The following is a 13,174-nucleotide window of genomic DNA, read 5'->3' on the forward strand; positions in this document are numbered from 1 at the left end:
TTGGAGAGCTTCTGGTAAAATAGGCATACTAATACATTGTTGGTAGAGCTGTGAATTGGTCCAATTCCGGAAAGCAATTTAGAATTATGCTCAAAAAAAGTGACATTGACACAGAAGTGTCCTTGCTAGGTGCAGACAATGAATTGATTAATGAACAAACATTTATTAAACATCTATTATTAGCCTAGTACTATGCAGAGAGACAGAAGGACGGATCCCATGTAGCCCCAAATTTCCATAGCTGTACCTTTGTGGTAGGTAGGAAAGGACTGGAAACAAAGTGTAGATGCCTATTGATTGCAGGTTTTCCAAATAAATTATGGTATATAAACATATTGAAATATTACCATGCCATGGTAGACAGTGACTATGAAGAAGTCAGAGAAGCTTGTTAAGATTTATATGACCTGATGCAGAATGAAATGAACAGAATTAGGAAAACCATACACAGTGACTACAATAATGTAAAGAAAAAGAAAAAAAATGAAACTGATCACTATGTAATTATAATGTGCAAGTTTGTAAATAAAAAAAGAAAATATATCTCCCCTCCTTTACAGAGGCAAGGAATTTGGGTGTTGAACATTGGGTGTATTGTCCAACTCGATTGATATGTTGCCTAGTTTTATTGAGTTACTTTTTTCTTTTTCACTCCCCTTTTATTAAAAAATGTTGTTTCAAGAGATGGTTCACTGGGGAAGGGAGGGAAAAGGGCTATATTTGGAAATAAAGGTGACCTAAAAGAGAAGATATCAATACAATTAAAAATTTTAAAAATGCTTTTTGGATTGGATAATGAGGCAAAATATGTTAATGAGTAGTGTCCTTGATGAGTCATTGGTGATTTAATAGGTTCGTGATCATAGCAGAAAACAAGAGGTCATGGTGAAGTCACTCCCATGTCAAATTAATTATCACTCAGTAGCCTCTTAATGTGAAGGAGCAGCCAGACTCATAGTCTGAGGATGTATTATGAGAGGCCTAATTGAATAATCCAATTGGATTGTAAAAGCTGAGAATACAATTTTTGCATATATCTTTTTGATAAGCACTATATATTTTAATAGCTGGAAATACAATTATGATGATGCATTTATATAGATTATTTCACCTCAATATATCCCAGAGTGTTTTTTTAAGCAAATTAGTAATTGCAAGCAGTTGATGCGTGAACATTGCTCTTTACAACCAACCCTGAAATGCAACCGCTTTAGGGATGGAATGTAGCCAGAATTTTCTAATACAAATAACAAGACAAGACTGGATTAGGGTAAGAAGGAAGAACTTTTGGTTGATTTTACCAAGCAAAATAAACTTCATTTGGAAGAATCAAAGTAATGTGGTATGTCGTAGTTAAAAGAGCTTAGGCCCAGGAGTCCCAAGCCCTGGGATTTAATCTTGTCAAAAACTAACTATTTGACCTTTCTAAAATAAATGTGTTTCTATGAATCTCAGTTTCCCCATTTGTAGACTAGACAATTTTTATGATCCTTTCCAGCTCTAACATTGTATGAATTATTAACTAACCTCATTGAAAGAACAGTAACAGACAACCTTTTTCAAATGAAAAAGGCCTTTGTGGAGACTGATTTGATTTCACACAAACAATGGGTTCTTCAGTGGTACCCGGGAAGAGACAACCTCCACAAAACTGTCAATCTGAGTTGCCGTGGTACCCGACCACAAAGCAGGCTTTCCAAGGCAGCTAATCCTTGATATTTCCTCTCCTCATCTCTATAGGCACAAGTACCCACTAGTTCTCCAGACCAATAGGATCGCCTCCTGACAGATGGCCAATTACCCTCTAATACTAGAAAACCCCTGCCTTACTACTGACACATCAGTGCGAGATGAAGTTGTGGCCATGTAGGTCAATGAGGAGACTTCTAGAATGAAGAGGGGCAGGGAAGGGAATAAGCATTTATACAGTACCTACTATGTGCCAGACACTGTTCTAAGTGCTTTAATAATAATAATAAAAGCTGATATTTATGCAGCACCTACTATGTGCCAGGCACTGTGCTAAGTGCTTTAATAATAATAATAACCAACATTTATACAACATCTACTATGTGCTAGGTGGTGTGCTAAGTGCTATAATAATAATAGCTAACATTTATATAGCACCTACTATGTGCCAGGCATGGTACTAAATGCTTTAATGATAGCTAACATTTATACAGTGTCTACTATGTGCCAGGTGCTGTGTTAAGCACTTTAATAATAATAACCATAGTTGGCATTTATATAACACCTACTATGTGCCAGGAACTGTGCTAAGTGCTATAATAATAATAATAATAATAGCTGACATTTATACAGCATCTGTTATGTGTCTGGCACTGTGCTAAGCACTTTAATAATAATAATAATGATAGCTGTCATTTAGATAGCACCTACTATGTGTCAGGGCCTATGCTAAATACTTTAATAATAATAATAGCTTTTATGTTTTATATATTATATATAATATAATATTTTATATAATATTATATGTATATTTTATAACATTTATATAGTGCCTACTATGTTCCAGGTGCTGTACTAAACCCTTTAATGATAATAATAGCTAACATTTATGCAGTACCTACTATGTGCTAAGTGCTGAGCTAAGCACTTTATGATTTTTTGATTCTTATTTGATCTCATTTGACCCTCACAACCACCCTGGAGGTAGGTGCTATTAATACCCTCATTTTACAGAAGAGGAAACTAAGGCAGACAGAAGTTAAATGACTTGCCCAAGGTCATCCAGCTAATAAACATCTGAGGCAGATTTGAACTCAGATCCTCCTAACTTCACATCCAGTGGTCTATCCAATGTGCCATCCAGCTGCCTCTTCTCCAAGAGATGCCCTACTTCTACTAAATATGTGGTTCCTTCACTCACTTTGGACCATTTCCTAGTATGGCCTCTAATAAGTAGGTCAAATATAAGCTAATGTGAAGTAAGTTAGCATGTCATATAAGAAGTCATATTGCCTTTGAGGTTAGAGGACCTGTGTTCAAATCCTAGCTCTGCAGTTTATTGCCAGTATGACTTTAGACAAACTACTTCAATGTTCATGGCCTCGGTTTCCTCATCTATAAAATAAAGGCATGACACTAGATGGCCTCTAAGCCACCTTCTCTGATGTTGTTATAAGGAACAGAGGCTAAGAAGGAATTTCAACATCCTTGTGTTCACGCTGTCCCCAGCAGAACTGAATGAACTGCTCATCACATTTGGGTTATGTCCAGAAATACGGAAGGATCCAGAAAGAGAGAAGGAATAGCTCTGTGATAAGAAGACAGTGAAGGGGTTCAGTGAAGTCAGGAAGACCTGAGTTCAAATCCAGCCTCAGACACTTAGTAGCTGTGTGACCCTGGGCAAGTTGCTTAACCCTATTTGCCTCAGTTTCCTCATCTGTAAAATGAGCTGGAGAAGGAAATGGCAAACACTCCAGTATCTTTGCCAAGAAAACCCTACAAGGGGTCACAAAATAACTGAACAACAACAACAGAACTAGTTGACCTAAGGAAGTATCACTAGAAGTGTTCCAGTCCCATTTGGATTGTAGAAAAGACTCATGCATTAGGCAAGAGTTTGGACTCCAGGACCTGCAGGGGCCTTTCCTCTCAAAGGTTCTATGACTCTAAGATGCTCGCTTGTATTCCTAGAGTATGCTCAACCTCTTTTTCATACTTCAGTATTGATTAGCATACCCTTTAGAAACCTCCCTCTCCCTTCTGCTTCCTGTTGGCTAATTATCTTGGCTAGTGGAGATTTAATTAATGCCCTCAACATGGAGTGTGGTTCCATGCATCACCAGGCTTGGCCTCAAATGAATGAAATAATTTAATTGCTCCAGATGAATGTGACACAAAATTAAAAGATGCCAAAAGACATTGCAATAAATTGAATGATTTTGCTCCAATTTATTATATTTCAAATTAAATTCGGTTGAGTCTCCCCAAATGTTGATCCAGATTCTGACTACAGAGACATAAACTTAAAAGTTTATTATTGTTTAATTCCAGGCTTTTCTGTTTAGATTAGACTCTAACATGAGAATCAGCTGGAAAAATAGACAGGGAAGGTCAACCAAGTTCAAAAGCAGCAGGACATTCCTCTAACCAACCTACATCTTGCCAAAAGGGAGAATTTTTACAACTTAGAATTTGGTTTAAGCTCCTTCAAAATTATTTTCGGTTTGCAAACATTTCAATTCAATTTAGAAAAAAAATATTTATTTTTCTGAGCACCTACTATGTGGTAGGTCCTGGAGAAGCCAAGGCAAAAATGAAATAATCCCTGCACTCAAGGAGCTTACATCTTTCCCGGGGGCTATCACCCACACACACATAAGTAGAATATAAGGAAAATTGAGGAGGGAGGGAACAGTAGCAACCCAGGGTGGGGAAGACTTCACAGAGAAGGGGGCACCTGAATTGAGCCTTAAGGGGTGACAAGCATTATAAAAGGTGGGGACAAGGAGAAAGTGCACTAGAGACCTTGGAGACAGAGGCAGAGGAGATGGAGCACCCAGCTCAAGGAGCAGCTAGTAAGTAGTTCAGGTTGTATGGAATGTAGAATTCAAGAAGGAAGAGGTAGTACCGTGGAAAATAGAAGGCTGGAAAGGAAGATTGGAGGGTTTTACATCTCAGGCTAAAGAGTTAATATTTTATCCCACAGGCAATAGGAAATCACTGAGTGTTTCAGAGCAGGGGAGTGACCCGGTCAGTTGCACGTCTCAGGAAGATCATTCTGGCAGCTTTCTGGAGCATAGACTGAAAAAGGAAGAGACCGGAAGCAGGAAGACCAATTAGGACAGGACAGCTGGCTTGTTTGTTGGTCCCTCCCCACTACGGACAGTGATCTCTGGCCCAGCTCTGTCGACCTTCCTCCTGCCCAGCTGAATTCCTAGTTCTCTCCATCTCTTTTTCTCCACTCTCCATCTCCATCTGCATCCCCTGCTGCAGGTTTCCCAACCCTGTTCTAGAGCAATTGGCTTCTTTGGGTTTTGATGCTAAAAGAAAATGTGGCACCATGTAATAATCCTTCACATCTATGCAGTGCATTCACATACACCTTTTCATTTAATCCCAATGCCATCCCTGGGAGGAACATAGGGCAAGCATTATCATCCCCATTTTGAAGATTAGGAAAAGAAAGTTTTGAGTGAAAAAATAATAATTGATATTTATATAGTGCTTTAAAATATTTTACATGTATGATCCAATTTAATCCTTCTCACAACCATTAGAAGGTAGGTACTCAAGGTATTATGATGCCCATTTTACAGGTGAGAAAACTAAGTGACTTACCAGGTAACATGGCTAATAAGTGTTAAAACTATCAGCTGAACATGGGGTTTGTCTGAGCTCCAGTCCAGCACTCTAGTCATTCAAACATGGCTACCTCTTGGGAACAATACTTAGCATATTTTTCCCAAGCTGAGTCAGCTAGGTGAGTATATAGAGAATGCTGGACTTAGAGTCAGAAGACCTGAATGGGAATCCTGCCTCAGACTTACTAGCTGTGTGACCTTGAGCAAGTAATTTAACTTCTCTCAGCCTCAGTTTCCTCAACTGCAAAATGGGCATAATAATAGCACCTACCTCACAGGGTTTTGTAAGGACCAAATCAGATAATATGTCAGGTGCTTTATAAATCTTAAAGTTTTATGTACATGCTGGATGTTATTATTATTATTATTATTGTTACTAATGTGACTTGCCCAATTAGCAAGGGGCAGATCTGGGACTCAAACCCAGGATTCTTGATTAGAGGTGTAATTCATGTCCCACTACATCATCCTCTCCTACTATGGAAATAAGGAAGCAGAGATGCATCCCAGTGCATCAATCACCAAGCATTTGTTGAGTGCTTTCTTTGTGCCTAGTACTGTGCTAGAAACTGGAAAGGATACAGAAGCTTCTTAGGGCATAGCCCCTTTTATAATCCAAAATTCCTGAAATGAAGAGGGAGGCAGTTTTGGCTTAGGGGCTGGAGGACTGGTTTTGGCCACTAGATGAGACAGTGGATGGAGCTTTGAACTTTCAGTCAGCAAGACCTGAGTTTGATCCCTGCCTCAGGTGCTTATTGACTGTGTGATATTGGACAAGTCACTTACTCATTCTCAGGTACTTAAAGAGCCTCAATGAGGAGGAACCCACAGTGGTTAGTGTTGGAGTGAGAAGCACCTAACTTTGAATTCTGCCTCAAACTCTAGCTGTGTGGCCCCAAGCAAGTCACTGACCCCCTCTCACCCTCAGTTTCCTCATCTGTAGAATTCGGATAATAATAACACCTACCTCCCAGGATTGTTGGGAGTATCAAATGAGATAGCATATGTAAAGTGCTTTACAAATCTCAAAGCCCTATATAAAGGTTAGCTATTATCACTAGTATTATTAATTATCTCCTGAAGTAGTTTGTTCCACTTATGGAAAACTCTGATTATTAGTAAGTTTTTCTTGATACCAAGTCTGAATTAATTTCTTTGCAATTCCCACCCACTGCTCCTGGTTTTCCTGGATGGATTTTTTTCCCCATCTGTGACCCATTGCCTTCACCCAGAAAATTTAGAAACTTCGTTATATGATACCACTCGATGTTGTCACCAATAACCCTTGCAAGCACATATTTCACAAAGCTAAAAAAAAACCCCAAATATCTAGAGCCTTTTTCAGAGCTCATGGAAAATATTCTCTCTGTCTCTCTCTTTCTCTGTCTGTCTCTGTCTCTGTCTCTGTCTCTCTAACTCCAAAGGTCTTTTTAAATACATCTTTGCTTTTAAATGTAAGGAAGTGATCTGTCGTCTGGGAATGCAAAAAGGGCTCAAGGTAACCTGGAAACAGACTACTGAGGGGAAAATCCTTTTCGTAGCTGAAGGGGAGAGAAGAGCAATGGAAGTGCAATGATTGGGGAGAATGGAAGGGAACATGCTTAGGGCAAGAAAGAGAAAGAAGGTGGATTTAGTCCAGGGAAATAGGGACTTGGAAATATAACAGAGGTCTGATATTTATGGTATGATAGCACAGGTATAATAGAAAACTAGAAGTCTCTTTCTCTTTCTTTCTCTCCCTCTGTCTTTCTCTCTCCATCTCCCTGTCCCCCTTCCCCCCACTCTCTTAATCTCTCTCTCATTCTCTCTCTCATTCTCTTAATCTCTTTCTCTCTCTTTCTCTCTCTCGCTTTCTCCCCCCCCCAAAATCCCTTGCCCCAGAGATCTGGACAATCCCCTTGTAGTCATTCACAGTCATGCATTAAGTTGGCCTTCCAGATGGCATTTCCCCTCTCATTCCTTAGCAGATGGTGCCTGCAGCAACTCTACAAAGCTTCTAGAAAGTATGTCCCCCCCCTTCTGTCATAGAGCTATGTCAGTACCATAGGAGTCCCTCAGAGTTCACTCTCACGGCGGTGATACTGGACCAGACCAGACAGGCTTTCTCTTTGTACTAAGGTTTCTATGACCTCTGACCTCATGAAAGTTTGCTTGGCAGTCAGAAGCACATCGTACTCTCTTTCATCCTTCATTCTTTCTACATTGCTAACTCCATGTTATTTCCAAAGTAAAATCACGGTCTAATGTCCTCTCTCCCCCAGCTTCTAAATGGCACAGGGTCTGCCTATATCAGCATTCCCCATGAATCAAGAAGCTAAAAAAAAAAATTAAAAAAATCCACCCCTGGACCCTCAGTAACTAACTGAATGGGAATGCTCAAATTGTTCAGGGCTGCTTTGCATGCCATCCAGAGCAGGGGGATGCATGGTAGGGAAGCCAAGCACTCCCTGGCATTGCCGTGCATTGAGGAGAAAAAAGTGGCCAACACTCCCACCATCAAATAAGGATCCTGAGCTTTGCAGCAGCCACCTCACACAACTGAGGAAAGGACTCTGGAAACCTTTACACTCTTACAGAGACGTGAGTTATTACTCAACGTCCAAGGAGAAACACTAAAGATTTGATTCTCCTTTCCAAACGGCCCCCTCCCTTCTCTTCCTTGCCTCAGGCATGTTCCCTTCTATTCTCTCCAATTATTGCACCTCCATTACTCTTCTCTCAGCTGTGAAAGTGATTTTCCCCCAACAAGCTGTGTCCAGGTTACCCTGAGCCCTTTTTACATTCCCAGACAACAGATCACTTCCTTACATTTAAATAGCAATGATGTATTTAAAGAGACCTTTAGGGTTAAGGAGTCATTTCATACACATTACCTCAACTGATACACAAGAGAATAGTAAGAGTGAAGCAGGGGAGGGATTATTATCTTCATTGAGAGACTAGGGGGTGGAGGAGAGGGAACCTAGACCAGTGATTTATCAGGAAAACTTCCTCACCTGAGGTAGAGCAGCACTTGTCTGTAATTTATGATTTTAGAAAGAGGTCACCAAAGAAAAGAAAGAGGTCTAGCGGACTGAGAAGTTGAGTGATTGGCCCATGGTTGCACAGCCAGTATGTGTTAGAAGCAGGTCTTGTCTTGCTTTATATTATAATATGTCATATATCATAATAAGAGCTAGTATTTATTTAGTTCTTTTTAAGTTTGCAAAGCACTTTGCATAGGTTATCTCTTTTGTTTGAGCCTCACAACAATCCTGGGAGGTAGATGCTTTTACACATGAGGAAACTGAGGCTTAGAGAGGTTCAGTGACTTGCTTGGGGCCACACAGCTAGTGTTTGAGGCAGAATTCAAAGTTAGGTGTTTCTCTAACACTAACCACTATGGGTTCCTCCTCATTGGGGGCTTTAAGCAATGTCTGAATGGCCAATTGTCAGGTATGTTATAGTGGAGTTTTTTCTTTCAGTTATGGGGTTGACTATACAGCCACTGACTGAGGTCCCTCCTCTAAGATTCTGTGATTCTGTGCTACAATCATCCTCTGAGGACGAGCAATAAAACAGGATTTAGTCCAGGGAAATGGGGGACTTGGAAACATCATCGTATAATAGCAAAGATATGATTTGGAAAAAATCCTAGAAACCAGGAAAGTTGGATTTGCGTCCAGTCACTACCACCAAATAGCCGCATGACCTCGAACAAGTCACTTAACTTTTCTGGACCTCAGTTTCTTCATTTGTAGATGAGAGGGCAGGAGGACATGGTCTCTAAAGTGCTTCCTAGCTCTAACTCTCCAACTCTCTAACTTGTGCAGAGTGAGCCCGAGGGGCAGTGGTGTGAGTAATCCATTCCAAGGATGAATCAGTCATTCATCGCCCAAGGCAGAACCTGAAACCACAACACCAGCATTTAGGATATTGCAAGTCTCTAGTCTCACAGGAAGGTTTACATCATGAATTTCTGAGGGAGCATTTTATCTTTTCATCTGTCTTGTGGATTCAATACTCTCCACAATGTCAGTTCTTTATGAAAACAATTTCCAGATTCTTCTCTTCTTTCTCTAGGAAATCGTTCTTTCCCCTTATCCTGCTTGGAGCTGTCCTCCAAGTTTTCTGGGCATGAATAGGAGGAGGAGTAGTAAGCTGCTACAGATGCAGAGCAACCTGGGAAACTGGCCACCATCTTTCCTTAATATCTCCCTATAGCCTCTTGCAGTAACTGAAATTCCTATTTTGGGGATACAATTCATTCCAATGAAATTGCTTCCAGAAGTTTCCTGTTAAGGTATGTATGTTATATGAGAGAGGAACCACAATAGTGCATAAACTTGGTGTAGCTGATCAGATAGCAGCTATATCCAATACTATGAGGTGTTAGGGCTGGAAGAGGATGTAGGATGTGCTGGGTTTGGAGTTGGAAGGCCCAAGTTTAAATTCTCCCTCTTTTACATGTTAACTATATGACCATGGGCAAGTCATTTAATCTCTGTGGGAATTACTATTCTCATTTATATAACTAAGAATTTGGGTTAGAAGATCTTTCGCAGCTCTAAATCCTGCGATGCTACAAATATGGGAAAAGAAAGATGAGTGACGATCCCATTCTCACCCAGCTAGAATGGAGCTAGAATTGGATAAGGATGAAGATCTGGTACCCTTGCTCTTTGGTGCCTTTCCCCTACATCCCATGGAAGGAGTGAGTCACAGAATCTCATAACTTCAGGGTTGGAAGGAGCTCAGAGGTAGACCAGTCCAACCCATGTGTCACCAAGTATCTCCTCTATATAATCCTTAAGAGTTGATTATTCATCCTTTGAAGACCCTTAGTGAGGGGGAACCTCCTATATGGGGTTGATCTGGGCAGTTTCTTGATGAATTTGATGAGTCTGAAGGACGGTGGGCCTTCGTTTGATTCTTTGATTTAACTTCTTATGAAGATATATAGCTCGTGGGATCGTAGTTCTAGGTTGGAAGAGATCTTAGAGGCCATCTAGCCCAACCCCTTCATTTTACAGATAGGTAAACTGAGGCACAGAGCAGTGAAAGGTCTAGTCCAAAGTCGCACAAGTGATAGAGTTAGGCTTTGAACCTATATTTGATGACTCCAAATCCAGGGCTCATTTGCTCTGTATCATGTTGCCCTTTAGTGCTGCTTGGAGGATGGGTCTCAGTGATTGTGGACGAATTGGTTGACTCAGATTCTTGTAGGATAGACAATTGTGGGAGGAGTTAATATTTAATATCAGGCATAAAATATTCTAGCCTTTTTGACTTTTTCTCTCCCTTTCTGAGAAGAGATCAGAGACCAGATACTTGAGAATGGAATTTGGCCTCCGGAGAGCACCTAAGTACTGGCATATCCTCATAGATCGACTATCTCTTCCACTTGGCACCAGAGAAACATTTTCTCAGTTTAAGAGATGGCCATGAAGCTGGAGAAGACAACTGTCATGCTATGGGCAGAGGGGAAATCAGGATTTTGCCCTGCACTATTATTGTGAATTATTTAGAGATTGTAGTTTCAAAGCAGCAACCTCAAAAAGTTTGTTTACATTCTGAGGAAGTTCAAGCCCTCAGAGTCATATCATAAGACTGTAGGCTTGGATTGGTTTGGGGGGATAAATGGAGGACTTGCTGGGATGTGAGGAGTGGGTTGCCTGTCTAGCCACACCAAGTTCCTTTCCCTACTCGAGAAGTCTAAGCTTCTAGAGTAGTAAGTATCATAAAACTGAAGGGATGCCCATGTGGATCTTTGGGGTGAGAATGGTACTTATTGGAATGTTAGGTGGGGGTTGCCAGTCTAGACACCCCTAAAATGCCTCCCTTTCAAATGTAGTCCAAACTACAAGGTAATAAACCTGAATCCATATATGATTCTCTTCAGTGAAAGAGGAACTATTCACTGAAGTATTAAGGAATTACCTCTGTAGAAATCCCGTTTGTTTTTCTCCCAGGGGTTGGGGATACAAAAATGAAAGACTTTAGGACCCTGAAAGAAAGTGGGACTCACCAGAGAGGAATCCATTGTCTAGGGGCTAATTTTATTTTTCCCTATTACATTTGATCTCATTAGATTTACCCAATGTTTGAGCCTCTTAAGATAATTTTGGACACTGATTGTCATACATTATGTTAGCTATCCCTCTTAGTTTCATGTCATTTGAAAATTTGATAAGCAGGCCATCTATGACTTCATTCAAGTCACTGATGAAAATCTGAAATAACATAGGGTTAAAAAATTCTCTGGGGAATTCCATTATAGACTTACCTTCAAGGCCATGGGATCTTACAGAGTGCTCCTTTGAGCTCTTTGAAATATGTGCTCTCCAAATTGAGTGGGCATGTTAGATTAAGCCTAACTTTCTTCTCAATCACACATTCTGAGATAGAGCAGTTACTTCTCTCTTATTTTCTCTTAATCTCCATATCAAGCACCAATTCCTCCTTGCTGGTCAAGATTCCATTCTGTATAACATTTCCCCTTGCCTCTTCCCTTTGTCACCTTTTGAAGGAAAAAATTTGTCATCAAGGCAAACTAAGACTTTAGGAGGGGTTCTATTTTTGGCAATCAATCAATCAACCAACCAGATTTGATTAAATACCTACTATGTGGCAGGCGTTATGCTAGGCGTGGAGAATACAAGATAGAAATGGGGCAGTCTCTGCCTTAGGCAAGTGAGTTTTGATGAGGGATTTGGGGAGAAAAATAGACACCTGAGCAGAGCAGGTGTAGAAATTTGCAGTAGAGAATCTTGGGCAACCAGAGAATTTTATGAGATCTCTAGGTTCTTGGATGGGGTAGGAGTTAGTAGGAGAATGGATGGGAGAGGGGCTACTGCTGATAAATACTTTATTTCACAATTTTGTCTGCAGTGGGTCCTTTTCCTAGATTAATACAATCCACAGCCATAGGCCAAGAATGACTGACCTCTGTGTGTCCCTATGATCACAGGGTCAATCAACATTTCCCCTACTGAGACCCAGCTCTGTTTTTGCCCTTCAGGCTATTTCCCTTAATGGCAAGATGAGGTGGTCTGTGGGGGAAATAGGGTCAAGAACATCCTCTCCCGAGGGAATCTACTTTAGATGAAATATTTTAGGGACTAAAACTGAGCAAAGACCAGTGTCACCTGACTGAGTCAGAGCTGTACAGAATGATTGAGGAGTGTGCTCTGGGGAGAAGCCTGTACATCATTTACTTTTCAGGGATTTTCCTTCAGTTTGCTCTATGGAGACTGGTCCCTTCCCACAACCACTCCTGCAGTCAGTAGAGAGGGCCCAATCTGGGAGATGGGTCTTCAGCGATACCTTCACACCAACATTCTAAATTAAAACCATGTGGCCAATTCAGTCTATGAGCCTCACCTTGCTGTCCCTGGCTAGTAGTTCTCTACCACCTACCCCACTAATCCCTATAAGTCAGAACTGATATTTGCCTCGTTGAGGTTTTTTCCTTATTACCTTTCTCTATACTCTGATCTCTTATGTAGTTTATCCTTTTCCCTCCCCAAGGGCAGCTAAGTGGCACCATAGTGCATAGAGTACTGGGCATGGAGTCAGGAAGACTCAATTTCCTGAGTTCAAATCCAGCTTTAGACACTTAGTAGCTGTGTGACTGTGGACAAGTCACTTAACCCTGTTTGCCTCAGTTTCCTCATCTGTGAAATGAGCTGGAGAAGCAAATGGCAAACCACTCCAGTATCTCTGCCAAGAAAACCCCAAATGGGATCATGCGGAATCAGACACAACTTGAAATGACTCAACAACCATATCCCTCCCAATCTCTCAATATCCCATGTAGTCTCCTTTGCCCGCTCCTTCAACTAAGTCATATATATATGACTTAA

This window comes from Vombatus ursinus, unplaced genomic scaffold (assembly GCF_900497805.2).
Source record: "Vombatus ursinus unplaced genomic scaffold, bare-nosed wombat genome assembly UNPS02000749.1, whole genome shotgun sequence".
NCBI lineage: Eukaryota > Metazoa > Chordata > Mammalia > Diprotodontia > Vombatidae > Vombatus > Vombatus ursinus.